The following is a 25,257-nucleotide window of genomic DNA, read 5'->3' on the forward strand; positions in this document are numbered from 1 at the left end:
CTCTCAAGAGTCTTCTTCAACATCACAGTTCAAAAGCATCAATTCTTTGGTGCTCACCTTTCTTCAGAGTCCAACTCTCACATCTGTACATGACCACTGGGAAAACCATAGCCTTGACTAGACGGACCTTTGTTGGCAAAGTAATGTCTCTGCTTTTCAATGTGCTATCTAGTTTGGTCCTAACTTTTCTTCCAAGGAGTAAGTGTCTTTTAATTTCATGGCTGCAGTCACCATATGCAGTGATTTTGGAGCCCCCCAAAATAAACTCTGACACTGTTTCCACTGTTTCCCCTTTCGTTTTCTGAATGTTGAGCTTTAAGCCAACTTTTTCACTCTCCTCTTTCACTTTCATCAAGAGGCTGTTTAGTTCCTCTTCACTTTCTGCCATAAGGGTGGTGTCATCTGCATATCTGAGGTTATTGATATTTCTCCCAGCAATCTTGACTCCAGCTTGTGCTTCTTCCAGCCCAGCGTTTCTCATGATGTACTCTGCATATAAGTTAAATAAGCAGGGTGACAATATACAGCCTTGACGTACTCCTTTTCCTATGTGGAATCAGTCTGTGGTTCCATGTCCAGTTCTAACTGTTGCTTTCTGACCTGCATATAGGTTTTTCAAGAGGCAGGTCAGGTGGTCTGGTATTCCCATCTCTTTCAGAATTTTCCACATGATCCACACAGTCAAAGGCTTTGGCATAGTCAATAAAGCAGAAATCTGTGTTTTTCTTGAACTCTCTTGGTTTTTTGATGATCCAGCAGATGTTGGCAATTTGATCTCTGGTTCTTCTGCCTTTTCTAAAACCAGCTTGAACATCTGGAATTTCACAGTTCACATATTGCTGAAGCCTGGCTTGGAGAATTTTGAGCATTACTTTACTAGCGTGTGAGATGAGTGCAATTTGTGCAGCAGTTTGAGCATTCTTTGGCCTTGCCTTTCTTTGGGATTGGAATGAAAACTGACCTTTTCCAGTCCTGTGGCCACTGCTGAGTTTTCCAAATTTGCTGGCATATTGAGTGCAGCACTTTCACAGTGTCATCTTTTAGGATTTGAAATAGCTCAACTGGAATTCCATCACCTCCACTAGCTTTGTTCATAGTGATGCTTCCTAAGGCCCACTTGCCTTCACATTCCTGGATGTCTGGCTCTAGGTGAGTGATCATACCATCGTGATTATCTTGGTCACGAAGCTCTTTTTTGTACAGTTCTTCTGTGTATTCTTGCCACCTCTTCTTAATATCTTCTTCTTCTGTTAGGTCCATACCATTTCTGTCCTTTATCAGGCCCATCTTTGCATGAAATGTTCCCTTGGTATCTCTAATTTTCTTGAAGAGATCTCTAGGCTTCCCCATTCTGTTGTTTTCCTCTATTTCTTTGCACTGATCGCTGAGGAATGCTTTCTTATCTCTTCTTGCTATTCTTTCCTTTTCTCCTTTGCTTTTTGCTTCTCTTCTCTCTTCTTTTCACAGCTATTTGTAAGGCCTCCTCAGACAGCCATTTTGCTTTTTTGCATTTCTTTTCCATGGTGATAGTCTTGATCCCTGTCTCACTTATAATTCTGAATATTACAATGTATATTTTTATGTAGCACCATTTAAAAAAAATCTAGCTTTTCTTTTAAACTAAGGAAAATGTGTAGATAGCCAATAAACACATGAAAAGGTGCTTAATATATTAGTCACTGAAGAAATACAAATTGAAGCCACAAGGAAAACTACCATTAGACACCTCTCAGAACTGGTTAACATAAAACCAATGAAAACAACAAAAATACCAAGTATTGGTAAGAACATGGGCCAACTGGAATTCTCACACCTTGCTTGTGTGTGCAATATATTACAATCAATTTAGAAAACCTTTCAGTAATTTTTCATAAAGTGAGGCGCACCTACTCTTCAGTATTTCACCATATAAAATAAAAATGACTGGGAATGGATAAACTGTGGTACATCAAACAAAAAGAATGAACTATTGATAGGGTTAAATACATGAGTGGATTTCAAAAGCATTTATGCTCAGTGAAAGAAGCCAGCTTCAAAGGTTACATATTACATGCTCCCATTTCTGAGACCTTTTTTCAAAGACAAAACTGTAGGAACAGTATGTAGACCAGTGTTTGCCAAGAGTTGGGGGTGGGGGAGAAGTCAACTGTAAAGAAAAATGGAGGAATTTTCTTCTATATCTAAATTATGGTGGTAGTTATGTGACTGTCTATATTTGTCAAGACTAGCAGAACTCTGCTCTTTAAAGTATGAATTTTACTGCATATAACTTACACCTAAATAAAATAAATGAAAAAAAATTGTATTAGGATTCAAAACGTTGGGGCTTTAATAAACAAGAGCATCTTCATCCTGTGCCATCCTGCCAGCAGGCTTCCTGGTCCAGATCCGAAATCCCAGAAGGTGGGGATCATGCCACTTGGCATACCTATGTGTATTTAACACGGGTGGGCTTAATGCCAAAACCAGGCAGCTTCTCAAACTGCCAGGATGAATTCATCAACTCCGATTAATCCCATTAAGAACAAGCCAACGACTTTAATTTGGATTCCTGATTGAACTATAAACTACACTCCATCTGCTTAGTAGTCTAAGCAACAGATAGCCAACACTTCTTGGAGAAGAATTCACTCAAATGCTCAAAGAGGGGAATTGGACGGCTGGAGGTGTTTGTGGCAAACCTCTGGTGGTTAGTGAGATCTTCTTCAGTTCGAATACGAGAAGGGCTATTTCCCTGGTATATCCCTATTAGTCACTCCTAGGCCCGTTTGGCATTTGTGGGGGTGCAGGAAGTCAGCTGTGTCTATTCATACAGCTGTGTAAGTGTATTTCCATCATCTGTGTGTGCAGTTCCACTCCAGGCTAGCAGACTTGCTCCAAACAGTCTTGTTCGTTCCTGATGTGGGCAGAAAGGAGGGGTTTCCAACCAGTGCCTGCGCTCTCACACCTTAGTTGCTACTTCACTTAAATTTAAGAAAATACATTTTTTTTTTCTGGTAGGGTTGGGGACTTCGCTTTGTGACCAGAGCAGAACTTTTAGAGCCTTAACAACACTGAATAATTTCAGAGGAGAGGATACAGCTGAACTTAGAAAGTTGTGTGATGAAACAAAATATTCAAGTGAGTATCCCAACTAAATAGATTAGGTCTTAGGTGGCTTTCATGTCTTGGATTGTAAACACTGCTGCTATGAACATTGGGGTGCATGTATTGTCTCAAATTATGGTTTTCTCTGTATATATGCCCAGGAGTGGGATTTCTGGATCATGTGGTAACTCCATTTTTAGTTTTTAAAGTAACCTCCATACTGTTTTCCATAGCGGCTGTACCAATTTACATTCCCATCTTAAAGTATAGGAGGGTTCCCTTTTCTCCATACTCTCTCAGTATTTATTACTTTTAGAGCTTTTAATAATGACCTTCTGACTGGTATGAAGTGATACCTCATTACAATTTTGATTTGCATTTCTCCAATAATCAGGATTGTTGAGTGTCTTTCCATGTGCCTGTTGATCATATGTATGTCTTCTTTGGAGAAATATCTATTTAGATCTTCTGCCCATCTTTTTTGATTGGGTTTTTGTGTTTTGTTTTTGTTTTTCAAATTGAGCTTTTTGAGCTGTTTGCATATTTTGGAAATTAATCCCTTTTAGGTCACATCATTCACAAATATTTTCTTTCATTCTATAGGTTGTCTTTTTGTTTCATTTATGGTTTCCTCTGCTGTGCAAAAACTTGTAAGTTTATTTGTTTATTTTTTGCTTTTCTTTTGCTTTGGGAAGCTGTCTGCAGAAAACATTGCTGTGAATTATATCAAATAATGTTTTGCTTATTGGTTCTCTCTATTAAACTTCTATTGACTCTGCCATTTTGTTTCTACAATAGAGCTACTCTCCACCAAGATCTCATTTGTTCTCCACAACTCTATTGTCTTAGTCCTTTTGGGCAGCTATAATGAAACCAAATGGATGTCTTATCAACAACACCATTTACTTCTTACTGTTCTGGAGGCTGAAAGTCTCAGATCTGGGTGCCAGCATGGGTGGGTAAAGACCATCTTCCTGGTTCATAGCCAGCGTCTTCTAATTGTGTTCTCATATGATGGAAGGTGTCTCTCTGGAGCCTCTTTTATACCCTTGTGACTTACGTACTTCCCAAAGGCCCCACCCAGTAAAACCATCATCTTTGAGGTTCAGGACTATAACTGTGAGTTTGGGAGGAACACAAACATTCAGACCACAGCACTCATAGGTAAGGAAGCAGTGTGTCGAGCCTTTGTCCTATGACCTGCCTTTCCTCAGGTCACAGGGGAAATGTGGATGGAACTGGGGATGGAACCCACTCTTCCATGAGTGATATCAATGCTTCATTATTGGGCACTATGGGGAAGCAGAAGTTCACAGTCTTCTCAGTTGCCTCTTCAGCATAGACGCTCCTCTCTATGAATGAGCTGGGGCAGAGATGATGGGGAGGAATTGATGGAGGGCTGGGGCTAAAAGCATTCTTTCCTCTTAGGAATGAGGGATAATTGAAATAGAGAATAGAGTGTCTGTGACATAGGGGTATAGGATAAAAACCACAGGTAGCCTGCCCATCCTGGGTAGACCAGTAGCCCCAAATCATGAGCTGGGGAAGAAGGAAACTCTGTCTCCTTGACTCCAGTGTAGAGTGCTCAGGGTAGAGTTTTTGTGACATGGGGCTAGGAGGAAAGGGAGCAGGTCCTAGCTCAGATGCTACGGACTCTTGTTTTTCATATTGAAACTTAGTAAATTTTCTTAAATACATACTTCTTCATTTGAATATGTCCTTTGGATGATTTCCAGGTACCTTAAGCAGTCTGTTTTTATTTTTTATAATTTCCACGAGTTGAATTATTCTTTTGCTGGGGAAACTATCCACCAGCCTCCTTACTCCACCATTTTAGAAGTCCTAGAATTATTTTTCTCCCATAACAAGTGTGCAATATATCAAATGTGGGAATGAGTGAATGTTTTGTCCACATGCCATCTCTATTTGCTTATTTTATCACTTTATCTGTATAAACATCTATCCATTAAGCTTGGATTTTTGAAACTTTGCTACAAATTCATCCCTCTCCCCACACACTGAGTGTGCATTTATCTTTCTGCTCTTTCTATGAAGATAAATACAGTTGTGAATATTTATGGAGTTCTTTCAAATTTTTGGCTTTATTTCTCTGTAGCGGATTTTTACCAGCTTAGCACATGAAAGGGCCTTAATAAACATTAGTTTCCTTCTTTCTTTCTTTTTTTCCTTCTGTATCACTTACCTGTTAGCCTTAGGTTTACATGCTAACCAAACAGTGCCTGATGAACTATAGAATGAAGTTCGTGACATTGTACAGGAGACAGGGATCAAGACCATCCCCATGGAAAAGAAATGCAAAAAAGCAAAATGGCTGTCTGAGGAGGCCTTACAAATAGCTGTGAAAAGAAGAGAGGCAAAAAGCAAAGGAGAAAAGGAAAGATATAAGCATCTGAATGCAGAGTTCCAGAGAACAGCAAGAAGAGATAAGAAAGCCTTCTTCAGTGAACAATGCAAAGAAATAGAGGAAAAGAATAGAATGGGAAAGACTAGAGATCTCTTCAACAAAATCAGAGATACCAAGGGAACATTTCATGCAAAGATGGGCTCGATAAAGGATGGAAATGGTATGGACCTAACAGAAGCAGAAATTAAGAAGAGGTGGCAAGAATACACAGAATAACTGTACAAAAAAGATCTTCAAGACCCAGATAATCATGATGGTGTGATCACTAATCTAGAGCCAGATATCCTGGAATGTGAAGTCAAGTGGGCCTTAGAAAGCATCACTAAGAACAAAGCTAGTGGAGGTGATGGAATTCCAGTTGAGCTTTTTCAAATCCTGAAAGGTGACGCTGTGAAAGTGCTGCACTCAGTATGCCAGCAAATTTGGAAAACTCAGCAGTGGCTGCAGGACTGGAAAAGTTCAGTTTTCATTCCAATCCCAAAGAAAGGCAATGCCAAAGAATGTTCAAACCAGCACACAATTGCACTCATCTTACATGCTAGTAAAGTAATGCTCAAAATTCTCCAAGCCAGGCTTCAGTAATACATGAACAGTGAACTTCCTGATGTTCAAGCTGGTTTTAGAAAAGGCAGAGGAACCAGAGATAAAATTGCCGACATCCGCTGGATCATGGAAAAAGCCAGAGAGTTCCAGAAAAACATCTATTTCTGCTTTATTGACTAGGCCAAAGATGCCAAAGCCTTTGACTGTGTGGATCACAATAAACTGTGGAAAATTCTGAAAGAGATGGGAATACCAGACCACCTGACCTGCCTCTTGAGAAATCTGTATGCAGGCCAGGAAGCAACAGTTAGAACTGAACATGGAACAACAGACTGGTTCCAAATAGGAAAAGGAGCACATCAAAGCTGTATATTGTCACCCTGCTTATTTAACTTCTATGCAGAGTACATCATGAGAAATGCTGGACTGGAAGAAACACAAGCTGGAATCAAGATTGCCGGGAGAAATATCAATAACCTCAGATATGCAGATGACACCATCCTTATGGCAGAAAGTGAAGAGGAAGTAAAAAGCCTCTTGATGAAAGTGAAAGAGGAGAGTGAAAAAGTTGGCTTAAAGCTCAACATTCAGAAAGCGAAGATCATGGCATCCAGTCCCATCACTTCATGGGAAATAGACGGGGAAACAGTGGAAACAGTGTTAGACTTTAGTTTTCCGGGCTCCAAAATCCGTGCAGATGGTGATTGCAGCCATGAAATTAAAAGACGCTTACTCCTTGGAAGAAAAGTTATGACCAACTTAGATAGCACATTCAAAAGCAGAGATATCACTTTGCCGACTAAGGTCCATCTAGTCAAGGCTATGGTTTTTCCTGTGGTCATATATGGATGTGAGTTGGACTGTGAAGAAGGCTGAGCACCAAAGAATTGATGCTTTTGAACTGTGATGTTGAAGAAGACTCTTGAGAGTCCCTTGGACTGCAAGGAGATCCAACCAGTCCATTCTGAAGGAGATCAGCCCTGGGATTTCTTTGGAAGGAATGATGCTAAAGCTGAAACTCCAGTACTTTGGCCACCTCATGTGAAGAGTTGTCTCATTGGAAAAGACTCTGATGCTGGGAGGGATTGGGGGCAGGAGAAGAAGGGGATGACAGAGGATGAGATGGTTGGATGGCATCACTGACTCGATGGACGTGAGTCTGGGTGAACTCCAGGAGTTGGTGATGGACAGGGAGGCCTGGCATGCTGCAATTCATGGGGTCACAAAGAGTTGGACACGACTGAGCGGCTGAACTGAACTGACCTGAAACCTATCTTATCTCCCTCACTAGACAACTCAGTCTCTGAAGGTAGCGATACCCATTTTTCTTTCTCTGACTTTCCCATGGAGCTGGCACTATACTTTTCATATGGCAGGCACTCAATGCATGTCTGATTATTGATTAATTGCACACAGCAAAATTGCCCATGCTGTAGTTCTTCTGGAAGAAGAGAAGAAAAAGAAAGGTAGAGAGAAAGAGACAAGAAAGTGACCAGCATCAGATAATGTATGTTTTAGCAGAAGACCAAACTGTGGAGGAGGTTTCTAAGCAGTCTCACTTCCTTACTTGCACTAAATCTCAGGCTGGATGATCAGGCGTAGATGAGAGCTGTGGGCAGTGGAAGACGTGGGACAATGAACGTGTCATTACAAAATGTGAGAAAGAGTCCATCGGATGTGGGAGGAATGCACTGGCTTTGCTAAACATGAATTTCAGGTGTTTATGGAAATAAACACCTATGCACCTTTACTAAGATAAATGAAGGCTTGTAGTGTCCGGTGCAGAGACCTTCCAAAAAGAGCTGATACTGACATCTGTGGGACACCGAACTCATGATAATGGAGAGAGACAGATAGGACTAAGAGGTAATCAAGACCAAAGTTTGTATCAAACAAGTTGGAATTTTCTCTTTAGTACAATGCAGGGGTCAGGAGCATTAGACCAGTTACAGAAATATGTATGTTTATTGTATAATAACGTAGCCAGACTCTCTGTGCTCTGTGGGTGGGCTGGGTGGAAATGACCCCTACCAGGGAGGGAGTGAGTTGGCCCCAGTGACTGACGTTGCGTGTGTGGGCTGAGAAGGCTCAAACATGAAATTTATGAGCACTCAAGCCTGATAATGAAGGGAGGCAAGTGGAGACATCTGGGCTGTGTGCCTGTGTACAAAACATAGCTTGGCAAGAACAAGAGAAACTTTTTGATGAAGAGGTGCCTTTTAAAAATCGACTGCAGATATTGTACATTTAAAAAAAAGGATGCCTGTCTATTCAAGAGTACTGAGAGTACTCAGTAAAGTAGAAAGAAAAGTTGAGACCAATGCATACAGAATCCAGCTGTGAACATTTTAGTGCTTTTCCTTTCCCCCACTCTACTTATTTGCTTCTAGCCTGTTTCAGATGCAAGTTTTGCATGATCATGACCATATTCCATGCACATTTCTGCACCTTACTTCTTTCTCCTAAAGTATATCATATGTATTTTTTATGTTACCAATTTTTCATTAGCACTATTTAATGGCTGCATAACAGTCCATAATATAGATGGGTTATCATTTAATAACTTCTTTTATTATCTATTTAGGTTTTTTTATTATATCAACAGGATGGGAAACTATGGTGTGATAAATATATTTCTGCAAATATATTTAGGCATGTTTATTTCCCCCTATGTCTTAGGTTATTTCATTTGGATGGATTTCTGGAAGTGGAATTGCTGGCTCATAATAACCCTCTGTGAACATTTTTAAGACTTTCAATCCATTAATGCCAAATTGCTTTGCGAGACTTCCGCGTCAATTTACATTTCCATGCAGTGGATGGGAGTTCTTAGAAAGATAAATATTAAGACACGGAGAAAGTATGCCAGAGGCTCTAGGTAAGAATTGATGGAAAGAGCTGCTGGGTATCAGGCTTGTAGTGCCAGGTGAAAGGAAACATCACCATATCAATGATATACAAACAGAGAATATTCCTGGTATCTACCTGATTAATAAGCGGGTGCTTGTTCTTGGATAGTCACCTTTATTCTAGAGCCAACGCTTATGCTCCTACCTCCGCGACATCCCCCCACATACTCCAGTCAAAACAGGCTACTCTTCTCCTCGCAGAGATTCAGAACCTTTCCTCTAACCTCTCTTCTTAAAATTTAGTCCTAACCACAGTGCTCACTCAAGCTCAGGATCATCACGGGTACTCACACAGTGTTTGCTGAAATTTAATCTCTGTCTCCAAAGTCCATGATGATATGAAAAGAATGGAATCGAGGAGAAAGATGAGCCACATATTACTGTGGAGAGACAGGATGAACTGAGGGAACTGGTTTATTGTGCAAGGACTGTGCTTTCTTTGGTCATGATGAGGAAACTATTGGCATCAAGATTTTCTAAAGCCTTTAGGAAGGAGAGACTAAAGAGAATTGGCATACATTGAGGTCATCTCACACATGGGGATATGAGAGACTGAGTAAGTCATATCCTGAGAAATAAGTGTCTGTGTGCTGAGATGGGGTCTTATGGGGGTCTCCTGTAGCAGGTGCTGGGGATATGGGGTGGGGAGAGTATTTCTTAAAGGGAATGGGGACTCTAGCTATCAATCACCCTTGGAAGAAGTCATCTTGACTAGGAAAAGAACCAGGATGAGAAAGTCTGATTTCTGTAGAGGCATTCAGTGTGGTCTGTGTTCCAAGGAGGGGCAGAATAGTCTGTCCTTCTCTCTGCTATAAGCAGACCTTCAGCAAAACCTTCATGCACCTTGCTGGCCATGTGTCTGCAGCCTTAGGTAGTCTCAGGGAAGGGGTTTCCTCTAGGACCAGAGGACATGAAGGTAGAGGAACACAGAGTGGAGGCATGCACAGAGTTGCAGTCAGTGCACAGCTTTTCCTAGACAAATGGGGGAGTCTTCAGGGTCACTGCTAGAGAGTGAGTGGAGGTAGCTAGATGAGGAGGTGCAGAAAAGGCCAGAGGACCTGCTCCTAGGCACACCTGAAGCATCACCTTGGGGACCAGTCAAGATGAGCTCATGATTGCATTCTGCCCAGCTGGTTTCCAAACAAAGGGTAGAAGGAGCTGTGGCCATTGTAACTCACGTCACACAGCAACACCACAGGGATAATATGACTTACCCTGCTCGGGCCTTTCTCCTGCTACAGAACTGTCACATATGTAGGCTTAGTAATATCTCAATTACCCTATATATTCAATGGTTATGCATACTTTTTTTAAAAAAAGAGATGGCATATATATTTTATATTAAACATAGGCATTGAATTCTGGTTTAGGAAAATCAGAATTTGAACATCTCTAAAGAGAAATTCAAAAGAGAAGATAGTAAAGAGGGAGAAACTGGTCCTTCTCTTTACCAAAAAAAAAAGTAAAATATAAAATCTATGAAATCAATTAGCCAAGTGCTAGAGATGTAAAGATGCTGGAGATGTGGGCACGCTTACAAAGTAAAGGGCAGGCATTTTATCTGAAGGTTTATAAGTAGCCTTTGGGTAGAGGGGTATGATTATCAGTGATTGAATCATTTTCTTTAGTGTTGATTTGGTATATTCACTGCTAATTGAATATGCTTGAAATTAAAGCCAGTTAATTGGGAATGGAAAGACAGAGGCAAACTTGGAGAACGAAGAATTTCCAAGGTTCCAGAAAACCTGAATCTTTTAAGTGTGGGGTAGGGGGAGTGGGGATGAACTACTCAGAGTGCAAATTTCATCTTATGGAGGTTAGAAGGAGAAAACCTGAAAAAAAAGCTCCCAAATACAAGGTTCGTAGACATAATTGATAAACAATATCTATCATATAGCTTACAATATTGAGAGAAGAAGCTTACAAGTGTAATATAAAAATAGCTTTTTAAAATAAAAGCATTACAGGATGCAACTAAACACCATAGAAGTACACAAAAAAGTATAAAATTAAAGAAGTTGCTATGAGTATTTTTATCATTTAGGTAAGCTACTACTATTTCTTCCAGCAGGAGAGTATCCTTCATCTCTGCATGTACAAATGCCACCAGTCTCTGTTATATTCCAAATCACCAACTGCCTCTTCCCTGATCAAAAGTGCTTTATATTTCTATGTCACCTAATTATGATAGCTTCTTTTAGACAGATTCAGTTGTCTCCTCTGGAGATCCCTGCTTTGGAGTTTTTTATGTTTAGTGGATATTTGCTAAACATAGATCAAATGCTTGCAGGAGAAAGCCTTGCCATTTCAAAGTGTTCTTCATGAATTTTAGTTTCAGTAATGTAACCGTTGTGAAAGTAAAGCCCCATTTGCACATTTATACCAAAGCAGAATTACCTCAGTCCCCTTCAACTTCAATATTTGATAGCCCTGTGAATCAAAGGAAAAATAAATAGCCCCACTGGTAAGCCTTGATTGACACAGCTCATCTATTCTGGGCAAAGTTCTGTGCTCAGCATGGGGATGGCTGAATCAATAGAACACTAAAGCCTCCAACCCATCTTGGAGATGTTTGAATGCCCGAATGGAAATGTTGACCTTTTCTTGTTGGAAATTCACTCCTCCATTTAATGAAGTTGCAGCAGCAAAGAAAAGTGCGTGGTCAGCTGGAGTCAGAAAATAATTTCATACTGATTGGACGTTGATCATTCCTGACATCAAATCCCCTACCCTGATGCTGTTACTCCAGGCCTTCATTAGAGGGCATAACCTGAAATGGCCTGGTCTCCATCTCCTCTCTGAAGCAGAGCAGAGAGAAATGAGATTTCAGGAAGACCAGGCAAGGGACAAGTCACCCACACATTCTCTGAGGGACTCCAGGGTGAATCAAACAAGACATTGAAAAGCTATCATCTGAGAGGTTACAAAGGAGAAAAGAACAACAGTGTAAAAGTCTAATTTCCCTCTACTTTCTAGGAAGAGGAAAGGTTACATGTTCCTAAAACACAGAGATCTCAGAAATGGATGATGAGGACACATTTTTTTTTTCCTCCCTGGGCTCAAGGTGAGGTCCAGGGGTTTTTGGTGAGTCTTGACATTTGGGGAGGGGAAACAGGTGTCCTTGATATCCCTAGGATGAAGGAGGTGGTCTTTTGAAAAGGAGACAGGGCACTTTGAGTTCCTAACAGACATCAGAACAGGTGCCAGTTTCTTCGTCTCACAAATGCTGAGTTTGTCACTCAGTGGGAATGACTTGGCCCCTGAGTTGCCTCTGAATAGAGAGAAGAATTTTCTTCCTCGACTATAGTAGACACAAATAAAGTCTCAGGTCAGAAAAGCTCAGAAAATTAGTTGCGGTTTGGTATCAACAGTGTTGTTCTGTTTGTTTTTAAACAGTCAGACCAGAATGGACTGAGCTTGCTTTGGAGGAAGAGGCATGAGCTAATATCTTCAGAGGTGTACAGACATGTGTATTCAACAAGGCTTCTCTGCAATGTTAGTGAGATATTGACAATGCCCATGAGCAAAGAATGGCTGGGGCAGTGACTTGGGTGTCCTTTGAGGCTCACTTCAATTCCCAATGTCTGAAACGTAATTTCATCATCTGTGAAACGGGAATTTAAAACATCCCACCCTCATGAGAACTGAACATGCCTAACACTGCAGCATACCTATGCCAGGAGCTTAATTAAATTTCATTATCTCCTAGACAATTCAGCTCCAATCCAAGCTTCACTGTTCTGGAGTTGTGATTAACATTTTAAACACATACCATGTTCCAAGGTGTTCACCTGAAATGGCTCAGGAAGAAGTTTTAATAAGTACACATGCTTACAGTGGTGATACGCTGACATTTAAAAGCAGTAATATTTGAATTGAGCAAGGAAAAAGGCTGGCACCTCAACGTGACTGCCCTGTGTAATTGGCTCGACCCTTTTCTTTTATGAGGCAAGCGTATACATCCAAGCTCAACATGGCACTGCATGCTTTGTTTGCAGGGAAAATCTAAATCCAGTGCCAGTCATAGATTTGTTATCGCCCTGTTCGTTTAGTGTCTCTGTCAGAAAGTAGAAATGAAAATCTTGTGATTTTTCTCCATAACACTCAGACCTCTGGGAGGTAAGAAACTCAGTTCTAAGGGAGGTAAGAAACTCAGTTCTAGGGGAGCAGTATAAAAATTAAGTCCTCAGCAGAGACACAAAGTGCCTGGCCAGCTACAGTCCATAGCGTAGCAAAGAGTTGCATGTGACTGAAGTGACTTAGCATGCACGCACGCAGACAAAGTAATCATCTCTTTCTTTGATTCCCAATGGCAGCTGTGAGTATTAGAAAATTTCACTGAGTGTTCAAAAAAGCCATTTGCTTAACATGTCTTTAGTCTATAAGTTAACACATATATTTTATTAATCCTAAATAAAACATCAAGAGGAAATGCCAGCAGCAAAATAAAATTATTATAAAATATATCAGGGCATATACATGTCAAATAATGGCTTAATGAAATGGCAAATACTATCTTTTAGGTATAAAACTATATTATACAGCAGCAAAAACATAATACAGCATGGTGCTTGTACAAAATCAGACAAATGAATTGATGAGACAGAAGGGAAAACCTGTATGTGTAGGTACCCATATGACTTCAACATGGCATTATATAATTAGAGAGCAGGGACCATTTTATGAATGATATTTGTAAAATTAGTTAATTTTTGAGGGGATAAAAGTTTCAACAAATCCTTTACATCTATATGCTAATATAAATTCTTTTTTATATATGCTAATGTAAATTCTTAATAGATAAAAGACTTACAGATAATCTGAGCACAAAAAATGAAAATCGACACTTTATGGGAAAATATATATACATTTTGAAGTGATATTATCCTAAAGGAAAAATCCACAGTTTTATCTCCCATAAAATGAAAATGTTCTCTGCTGTAAAGTAAAAGAAACAAAACAATTAAGTCAGATTCAGAAAAAAAAAAAAAGGCTTTAAATCATCAATAAAGTTGATGGTATCTGAAACACCTATAGGATGTACACATATTGATAATAAAATAAATCCCAGATCATAATATACATTGGTACAGAAGAATTCTCAAGTAGGGAAGAACAATCTATGGTCAAAAATGACACAGATGAAATGTTTTCATTTGCTATAAAATCAAAAACTGAAAAATGCAGTAATTTGGTATTTACTTGTGATGAACTAGCAACATGCTATGGGAGGGCATGGAAATTGATAGAAACCTTTTTGGACTTTAATATACAAAATATCCAGAGTCATGAAAATATTCAAGCTTGTTAAAAGAACTAACCAAAGAATTAATATCAGGTAAGTTGCATGTGCTAGTCACTCAGTCGTGTCCAACTCTTTGTTGCCCCATGGACTATAGCCCACCAGCCTCCTCTCTTCATGGGATTTTACAGGCAAGAATACTGGGGTGGGTTGTCATTTCCTCCCACATTTGCTTGATAAAAGGTTAATCAAACAATGTGCTTGATAAATGGTTAATATCCCAAATATATAAAGAATTCATACAATTCAATATTGAAAAACAATCTTATTAAAAAATGAGCACAGAAACTGAATGGACATTTTTCTAAAGGAGACATATAAATGGCCAACAAGAACATGAAAAGATGCTCAACATCATTAATGATCAAAAAAATGCACGTCAAAACCCCAATGAGCTATAACCTCACACCTGTCAGAATAGCTGTTATCAAGAAGACATGAAATAATAAGTAGTGTTGCCAAGGATATGAAGAAAAACAAATCCTTGTGCTCTGTTAGTGCAAATGTGAAAGTGAAAGTCTCTCAGTTGTGTCCGACTCTTTGTGATCCCATGGACTGTACAGTTCGTGGAATTCTCCAGGCCAGAATACTGGAGTGGGTAACCTTTCCCTTCTGCAGGAGATCTTCCCAACCCAGGGATCGGATCCAAGTCTCCCACATTGCAGGCTGATTCTTCACCAACTGAGATATGTAGGCACTGTGAAATTCAGACACCATGAAATATAGTTTGGGGGTTTCCCCAAAAAGTAAAAGTAGAATTACAGTAATCTCAAAGGTAATGAAAACAGTATCAAAAAGACATTGTCACCCCATGTTGATTATAGCATTACTTACAATAGTCAAGCTATAGAAACTACCTAAATGGATAAAAGAACAAAGAAGATGTGAATGGGATATTATTCAACCATGAGAAAGATGGCAATCTTGCTACTTATGTCAACATGGATAGATGCTGAGGACATTATACTAAGTGAGATGAATCAAACAGATACTACATAAGCAGAATCTGAAGAACCTAAACTTGCAGAAACAGAGAAAGACAGTTTCCAGGGGCTGTGGGGTTGGGGGACTGGGGAATTGTTGACCAAAGGGTATACAAATATAATCGGAAGATGAATCAGTTCTATAGATCTAAAGCAGAGCATTGTGACTATGGTCAACAATACTGTCTTATATACTTCAAAGTTGCTAAGAGACTAGACCTTAAATATTCTCACCACAAAATGCAGTGATAATTATGCGACATGATGGAAGTGTTAGCTAGTAGCTAAGGCTGTTGCTGCTGCTGCTAAGTCGCTTCAGTCATGTCTGACTCTGTGTGACCCCATAGACGGCAGCCCACCAGGCTCCACCGTCCCTGGGATTCTCCAGGCAAGAACACTGGAGTGGGTTGCCATTTACGGTGACAATATATAGCCTTGATGTACTCTTTTCCTGATTTGGAACCACGTCTGTTTTTCCATGTCCAGTTCTAACTGTTGCTTCATGATCTGCATACAAATTTCTCCAGAGGCAGGTCAGTTGGTCTGGTATTCCCATCTCTTGAAGAATTTTCCACAGTATGTTATGATCCACACAGTCAAAGGCTTTGGTATAGTTAAGAAAGCAGAAGTAGATGTTTTTCTGAAAGTCTGTTGCTTTTTTGATGATCCAGCAGATGTTGGCAATTTGTTCTCTGGTTCCTCTGCCTTTTCTAAAGCCAGCTTGAACATCTGGAAGTTCATGGTTCATGTACTGTTGAAGCCTGGTTTGCAGAATTTTGAGCATTACTTTACTAGCATGTGAGATGAATGCAATTGTGTGCTGGTTTGAACATTCTTTGGCATTGCCTTTCTTTGGGATTGGAATGAAAACTGACCTTTTCCAGTCCTGTGGCCACTGCTGAGTTTTCCAAACTTGCTGGTATATTGAGTGCAGCACTTTCACAGCGTCATCTTTTAGGATTTGAAATAGGTCAGGGGGCTTCCATCACCTCCACTAGCTTTGTTCATAATGATGTTTCCTAAGGCTCACTTGACTTCGCATTCCAGGATGTCTGGCTCTAGGTGAGTGATCACACAATTGTGGTTATCTGGGTCATGAAGATCTTTTCTGTATAGTTTTGTGTATTCTTGCCACCTCTTCTTAATATCTTCTGCTTCTGTTAGATCCATAGTGTTTCTGTCCTTTATTGTGCCCATCTTTACATGACATGTTCCCTTGGTATCTCTAATTTTCTTGAAGAGGTCTCTAGTCTCTCTCTTTCTTTTGTTTTTCTCTATTTCTTTTCATGGATCACTGAGGAAGGCTTTCTTATCTCTCCTTACTATTCTTTGGAACTCTGCATTCAAATGATTATATCTTTCCTCTTCTTGCCTTTAGCATCTGTTCTTTTGTCAGCTATTTGTAAGGCCTCTTCAGACAACCATTTTGCCTTTTTGCATTTCTTTTTCTTGGGCATGGTCTTGATCACTGTTTCTTGTACAATGTCATGAACCTCAGTCCATAGTTTTTCAGGCACTCTATCAGATCTAATCCCTTGAATCTGTTTCTCACTTTCATTGTATAATCATAAGGGATTTGATATTGGTCATACCTGAATGGTCTAGTGGTTTTCCCTACTTTCTTTAATGTAAGTCTGAATTTGGCAATAAGGAATTCGATCTGAGCCACAGTTAGCTCCCAGTCTTATTTTTGCTGACTGTATAGAGCTTCTCTGTCTTTGGCTGCAAAGAATATAATCAATCTATTTTGGTATTGACCATCTGGTGATATCCATGTGTAGAGACTTCACTTGTGTTGTTGGAAGAGGGTATTCGCTATGACCACTGCATTCTCTTGGCAAAACTCTGTTAGTCTTTGACCTGTTTTGTTTTGTACTCCAAGGCCAAAGTTGCCTGTTACTCCAGATATCTCTTGACTACCTTCTTTTGCATTCCAGTCCCCTATTATGAAAAGGACATCTTTTTTGGTTGTTAGTTCTAGAAGGTTTTTTTTTTTTTTTTTAATTTTACTTTACAATTCTGTATTGGTTTTGCCATACATTGACATGAATCCACCACGGGTGTACATGCGTTCCCAAACATGAACCCCCCTCCCACCCCCCTCCCCACAACATCTCTCTGGGTCATCCCCGTGTACCAGCCCCAAGCGTGCCATATCCTGCATCGGACATAGACTGGCGATTCGATTCTTACATGATATTATACATGTTTCAATGCCATTCTCCCAAATCATCTCACCCTCTCCCTCTCCCTCTGAGTCCAAAAGTCCGCTATACACATCTGTGTCTTTTTTGCTGTCCTGCATACAGGGTCATCATTGCCATCTTTCTAAATTCCATATATATGTGTTAGTATACTGTATTGGTGTTTTTCTTTCTGGCTCACTTCACTCTGTATAATCGGCTCCAGTTTCATCCATCTCATCAGAACTGATTCAAATGTATTCTTTTTAACAGCTGAGTAATACTCCATTGTGTATATGTACCACAGCTTTCTTATCCATTCATCTACTGATGGACATCTAGGTTGTTTCCATGTCCTGGCTATTATAAACAGTGCTGCGATGAACATTGGGGTACATGTGTCTCTTTCAATTCTGGTTTCCTTGGTGTGTATGCCCAGCAGTGGGATTGCTGGGTCATAAGGCAGTTCTATTTGCAATTTTTTAAGGAATCTCCACACTGTTCTCCATAGTGGCTGTACTAGTTTGCATTCCCACCAACAGTGTAGGAGGGTTCCCTTCTCTCCACACCCTCTCCAGCATTTATTGCTTGCAGAGTTTTGGATTGCAGACATTCTGACTGGTGTGAAGTGGTACCTCATTGTGGTCTTGATTTGCATTTCTCTGATAATGAGTGATGTTGAGCATCTTTTCATGTGTTTGCTAGCCATCCATATGTCTTCTTTGGAGAAATGTCTATTTAGTTCTTTGGCCCATTTTTTGATTGGGTCGTTTATTTTTCTGGAATTGAGCTGCAGGAGTTGCTTGTATATTTTTGAGATTAGTTGTTTGTCAGTTGCCTCATTTGCTATTATTTTCTCCCATTCGGAAGGCTGTCTTTTCACTTTGCTTATATTTTCCTTTGTTGTGCAGAAGCTTTTAATTTTAATTAGGTCCCATTTGTTTATTTTTGCTTTTATTTCCAGAATTCTGGGAAGTGGATCATAGAGGATCCTGCTGTGGTTTATGTCGGAGAGTGTTTTGCCTATGTTCTCCTCTAGGAGTTTTATAGTTTCTGGTCTTACATTTAGATCTTTAATCCATTTTGAGTTTATCTTTGTGTGTGGTGTTAGAAAGAGATCTAGTTTCATTCTTTACAAGTGGTTGACCAGTTTTCCCAGCACCACTTGTTAAAGAGATTGTCTTTACTCCATTGTATATTCTTGCCTCCTTTGTCAAAGATAAGGTGTCCATATGTGTGTGGATTTATCTCTGGGCTTTCTATTTTGTTCCATTGATCTATATTTCTGTCTTTGTGCCAATACCATACTGTCTTGATGACTGTGGCTTTGTAGTAGAGCCTGAAGTCAGGCAAGTTGATTCCTCCAGTTCCATTCTTTTTTCTCAAGGTTGCTTTGGCTATTCGAGGTTTTTTGTATTTCCATACAAATCTTGAAATTATTTGCTCTAGTTCTGTGAAAAATATCGCTGGTAGCTTGATAGGGATTGCATTGAATTTGTAGATTGCTTTGGGTAGTATACTCATTTTCACTATATTGATTCTTCCGATCCATGAACATGGTATATTTCTCCATCTATTAGTGTCCTCTTTGATTCTTTCATCAGTGTTTTATAGTTTTCTATATATAGGTCTTTAGTTTCTTTAGGTAGATATATTCCTAAGTATTTTATTCTTTTGGTTGCAATGGTGAATCGAATTGTTTCCTTAATTTCTTTTTCTACTTTCTCATTATTAGTGTATAGGAATGCAAGGGATTTCTGTGTGTTGATTTTATATCCTGCAACTTTACTATATTCATTAATTAGCTCTAGTAATTTTCTGGTAGAGTCTTTAGGGTTTTCTATGTAGAGGATCATGTCATCTGCAAACAGTGAGAGTTTTACTTCTTCTTTTCCAATTTAGATTCCTTTTATTTCTTTTTCTGCTCTGATTGCTGTGGCTAAAACTTCCAGAACTATGTTGAATAGTAGCGGTGAAAGTGGGCACCCTTGTCTTGTTCCTGACTTTAGGGGAAATGCTTTCAATTTTTCACCATTGATGATAATGTTTGCTGTGGGTTTGTCATACATAGCTTTGATTATGTTGAGGTATGTTCCTTCTATTCCTGCTTTCTGGAGAGTTTTTATCATAAATGGATGTTGAATTTTGTTAAAGGGCTTCTCTGCACCTATTGAGATAATCATATGGCTTTTATTTTTCAATTTGTTAATGTGGTGAATTACATTGATTGATTTGCGGATATTGAAGAATCCTTGCATCCCTGAGATAAAGCCCACTTGGTCATGGTGTATGATCTTTTTAATGTGTTGTTGGATTCTGGTTGTTAGAATTTTGTTGAGGATTTTTGCATCTACGTTCATCAGTGATATTGACCTGTAGTTTTCTTTTTTTGTAGTACCTTTGTCAGGTTTTGGTATTAGGGTGATGGTGGCCTCATAGAATGAGTTTGGAAGTTTACCTTCCTCTGCAATTTTCTGGAAGAGTTTGAGTAGGATAGGTGTTAACTCTTCTCGAAATTTTTGGTAGAATTCAGCTGTGAAGCCGTCTGGACCTGGGCTTTTGTTTGCTGGAAGATTTCTGATTACAGTTTCAATTTCCGTGCTTGTGATGGGTCTGTTAAGATTATCTATTTCTTCCTGGTTCAGTTTTGGAAAATTGTACTTTTCTAAGAATTTGTCCATTTCTTCCACGTTGCCCATTTTATTGGCATATAATTGCTGATAGTAGTCTCTTATGATCCTTTGTATTTCTGTGTTGTCTGTTGTGATCTCTCCATTTTCATTTCTAATTTTATTGATTTGATTTTTCTCTCTTTGCTTCTTGATGAGTCTGGCTAATGGTCTGTCAATTTTATTTATCCTTTCAAAGAACCAGCTTTTGGCTTTGTTGATTTTTGCTATGGTCTCTTTTGTTTCTTTTGCATTTATTTCTGCCCTAATTTTTAAGATTTCTTTCCTTCTGCTAACTCTGGGGTTCTCCAATTCTTCCTTTTCTAGTTGCTTTAGGTGTAGAGTTAGGTTATTTATTTGACTTTTTTTCTTGTTTCTTGAGGTATGCCTGTATTGCTATGAACTTTCCTCTTAGCACTGCTTTTATAGTGTCCCACAGGTTTAGGGTTGTTGTGTTTTCATTTTCATTAGTTTCTATGCATATTTTGATTTCTTTTTTGATTTCTTCTGTGATTTGTTAGTTATTCAGAAGCGTGTTGTTCAGCCTCCATATGTTGGAATTTTTAATAGTTTTCCTCCTGTAATTGAGATCTAATCTTAATGCATTATGGTCAGAAAAGATGCTTGGAATGATTTCGATTTTTTTGAATTTATCAAGGTTATATTTGTGGCCCAGGATGTGATCTACCCTGGAGAAGGTTCCATGAGCACTTGAGAAAAAGGTGAAATTCATTGTTTTGGGGTGAAATGTCCTATAAATATCGATTAGGTCTAACTGGTCTAATGTATCATTTAAAGTTTGCGTTTCTTTGTTAATTTTCTGTTTAGTTGATCTGTCCATAGGTGTGAGTGGGGTATTAAAGTCTCCCACTATTATTTTATTGTTGTTAATTTCCCCTTTCATACTTGTTAGCATTTGTCCTACACATTGTAGTGCTCCTATATTGGGTGCATATATACTTATAATTGTTATATCTTCTTCTTGGATTGATCCTTTGATCATTATGTAGTGGCCTTCTTTGTCTCTTTTCACAGCCTTTGTTTTAAAGTCTATTTTATCGGATATGAGTATTGCCACTCCTGCTTTCTTTTGGTCTCTATTTGCGTGGAATATCTTTTCCCAACCCTTCACTTTCAGTCTGTATGTGTCCCTTGTTTTGAGGTGGGTCTCTTGTAAGCAGCATATAGAGGGGTCTTATTTTTGTATCCATTTGGCCAGTCTTTGCCTTTTGGTTGGGGCATTCAATCCATTTACATTTAAGGTAATTATTGATAAGTATGATCCCGTTGCCATTTACTTTATTATTTTGGGTTCGGGTTTATACTCCCTTTTTGTGTTTCCTGTCTAGAGAATATCCTTTAGCATTTGTTGGAGAGCTGGTTTGGTGGTGCTGAATTCTCTCAGCTTTTGCTTGTCTGTAAAGCTTTTGATTTCTCCTTTGTATTTGAATGAGATCCTTGCTGGGTACAGTAATCTGGGCTGTAGGTTATTTTCTTTCATCACTTTAAGTATGTCTTGCCATTCCCTCCTGGCCTGAAGAGTTTCTATTGAGAGATCAGCTGTTATCCTTATGGGAATCCCCTTGTGTCTTATTTGTTGTTTTTCCCTTGCTGCTTTTAATAGTTGTTCTTTGTATTTGATCTTTGTTAATTTGATTAATATGTGTCTTGGGGTGTTTCGCCTTGGGTTTATCCTATTTGGAATTCTCTGGGTTTCTTGGACTTGGGTGATTATTTCCTTCCCCATTTTAGGGAAGTTTTCAACTATTATCTCCTCAAGGATTTTCTCATGGTCTTTCTTTTTGTCTTCTTCTTCTGGGACTCCTATAATTCGAATGTTGGAGCGTTTCATATTGTCCTGGAGGTCTCTGAGATTGTCCTCATTTCTTTTAATTCGTTTTTCTTTTTTCCTCTCTGATTCATTTATTTCTACCATTCTGTCTTCTATTTCACTAATCCTATCTTCTGCCTCCATTATTCTACTATTTGTTGCCTCCAGAGTGTTTCTGATCTCATTTATTGCATTATTCATTGTATATTGACTCTTTTTTTATTTCTTCTAGGTCCTTGTTAAACCTTTCTTGCATCTTCTCAATCCTTGTCTCTAGGCTATTTATCTGTGATTCCATTTTGATTTCAAGATTTTGGCTCATTTTCACTATCAATGTTCAGAATTCTTTCTCAGGTAGATTCCCTATCTCTTCCTCTTTTGTTTGGTTTGGTGGGCATTTCTCCTGTTCCTTTACCTGCTGAGTATTCCCCTGTCTCTTCATCTTGGTTATATTGCTGCGTTTGGGATGGCCTTTTTATATTCTGGTAATTTGTGGAGTTCTCTTTATTGTGGAGCTTCCTCACTGTGGGTGGGGTTGTATCAGTGGCTTGTCAAGGTTTCCTGGTTAGGGAGGCTTGTGTTGGAGGTCTGGTGGGTGGAGCTGGGTTTCTTCTCTCTGGAGTGCAGTGGAGTGACCAGTAATGGGTTATGAGACGTCTAAAGTTTTGAAGTAACTTTGAGCTGCCTGTATATTGAAGCTCAGGGGTGTGTTCCTGTGTTGCTGGAGAATTTTCATGGTATGTCTTGCTCTGGAACTTGTTGGCCCTTGGGTGGAGCTTTGTTTCAGTGTAGGTATGGAGGCGTTTGATGAGCTCCTATTGCTTAATGTTCCCTGAATTCAGGAGTTCTCTGATGTTCTCAAGCTTTGGACTTAAGCCTCCTGTTTCTGGTTTTCGGTTTTATTTTTACAGTGGTCTCTAGACTTCTCCATCTATACAGCACCGATGATAAAACATCTAGGTTAAAGATGAAAAGCTTCTCCACATTGAGGGACACCCAGAGAGGTTCACTGGGTTACATGGAGAAGAGAAGAGGGAGGGGGCAGTTAGAGGTGACTGGAATGAGATGCAGTGAGATCAGAAGAGGAGAGAGCAAGCTAGTCAATAGTCACTTCCTTATGTGCGCTCCATAGTCTGGACCGCTCAGAGGTATTCACGGAGTTATACAAGGAAGAGGAGAGGGAGGAAGTAGACAGAGGTGGCCAGGAGGGTAAGAGAGAGGAATGAAAAGGAGAGAGACAAATCCAGCCAGTAATCAGTTCCTTAGGTGTTCTCCACCGTCTAGAACACACAGAGAATCACAGAATTGGATATAGAAGAGATGGGGCCGAGGGAGGGGTGGGGGGAGAGAGACAGAGGCCACCTGGTGGAGAAAAAGGGGAGTCCAAAGGAGGAGAGAGTGGTCAAGCCAGTAATCTCGCTGTCAGGTAAAATTGGGTTTTGAAATGTACAAAATTGACAACAAAAACCAAAAAGCAAAGATTAAAAATCTAGAGTAGAGGCTGGATTTTCAAAAATACAACATTAAAGAGAAGAAGCAGAAGGAAAAAAGAAAAAAAAAAAGTAAGAAAAAAATAAGAAAAAACCAAAAAAACACAAGAATTATTAAAAAAAAAACACACCAACAATAACCACACAAAGACTATATATGGTGTTTGCCTTAAAAAAGTAAAGTCTTTTTTTTTTTTTTTTGAAAAGTAATAGTAGGTTATAGAAATAAAAATTAGAGGAGAAATAGAAGACTTAACAATTAAAAATAAAGTTAGAAAAAAAAAGAAAAAAGAAAAAAAGAGGAGTGATTGTAAAAATAGTAAAGATATATCTGGCCCTTCTCTGATGTTGTGGGCCCTGTGGGGTCACTTCCAAGGTGGTTCCCTCTGTTTAACTTCTTCTGTTTGCTGGTCTCTTCAGTGTCTGAATTCCGTCCTGACACAGGGGGGCGGTGGTGGACACTTTTTTTTTTTTTTAGGCTCACTAGTTCAGTCACGCTGTGGGGAGGAGGGGGGATGCTGCAAACAAATAGCACTGTCGTGGGCACACAGCGTCTCAGCCCCACTGGACCTGTCCCTTCTCACCGTGCACAAACCGCTCCGGCTCTACGGTGCTCAGCCGGGAACCGTCTGAGGCCGGCCCTAGGCTGGGGCACCTCCCCGGTCTAAGCCGCTCAGGTTTGGTGCTCAGGTAGCCCTCAGAGGCACAGATTCGGTTGGGACTGCGTTTTGTGCCCTTCCCAGGTCCGAGTAGCTCAGGAGTTTGGCAAGCGCGGTCGCTGCGATTTGTCACCTTTTCTGTCTCTGCTGTTCAGTTTTCTGGGTGTACTGCTGGCGCTCCTTGTGAGGCGGATGGTGACTGTCCAGCACCCCCAGAAGTCTCAGCAAAGAAGCCTGCCTGCAGTTTGTTAGGTAAAGTCTCTCCGGGGCTGCGATTGCCCCTTTCCAGTCCTTACGGCTCTGGCTGCCTGTCCCCGGCGGGGGATGGTCTGCAGCCGGCTATTTCCGTTCCGTCCTTTGTTCTGTGTGCGGTCCTGGTGGTGTCTTATGTTCGAGCTTTTCACGTGGTAGCTATCCCCCAGTCTGGTTTGCTAGCCCAAGTTAGATCGCTTTGGTTAAGCGTGGGGCTTTCCTGCCCGATTCTTACCGAGCACCGCAGCCCGCGCCTCCTGCGCTTCCCTGCCCTGCCCCCACTTGCTAGTGGCGGATGCAGGTGTCTGCGCTGCTTTTCCGCTGGGGGAGTTACTGTTGGGCTTGTAATCTGTTGGTTTTAATTATTTATTTATTTTCCCTTCCTGTTATGTTGCCCTCTGTGTTTCCAAGGCTCACCACAGACTCGGCAGGGAGAGTGTTTCCTGGTGTTTGGAAACCTCTCTTCTTAGAATTCCCTTCCCAGGATGGGCTTCCCTTCCCGGGACGGAGCTCCCTACCTCCTTTGTCTCTTTTCTCATCATTTATATTTTTTCCTACCTGTTTTTGAAGACAATGATCTGCTTTTCTGGTTGCCTGATGTCCTCTGCCTGCATTCAGAGGTTGTTTTGTGGAGTTTTCTCCACGTTGAAATGTTCTTTTGAGGAATTTGTGAGGGAGAAAGTGGTCTTCCCGTCCTATTCCTCCGCCATCTTAGGACCACCCCTCTAGAAGGTCTTGTAGGTCTTCGTAGAACCTTTCAACTTCAGCTTCTTCAGCATTACTGACTTGGATTACTGTGATATTGAATGGTTTGCCTTGGAATTGCCAGGCTGGAAGAAATACAAGGTGGAATCAAGATTGCTGGGAGAAATATCAATAACCTCAGCTATGCAGATGACACCAACCTTATGGCAGAGAGTGAAG

This window comes from Oryx dammah, unplaced genomic scaffold, assembly GCF_014754425.2.
Source record: "Oryx dammah isolate SB20612 unplaced genomic scaffold, SCBI_Odam_1.1 HiC_scaffold_13, whole genome shotgun sequence".
In the NCBI taxonomy this organism is placed as follows: domain Eukaryota; kingdom Metazoa; phylum Chordata; class Mammalia; order Artiodactyla; family Bovidae; genus Oryx; species Oryx dammah.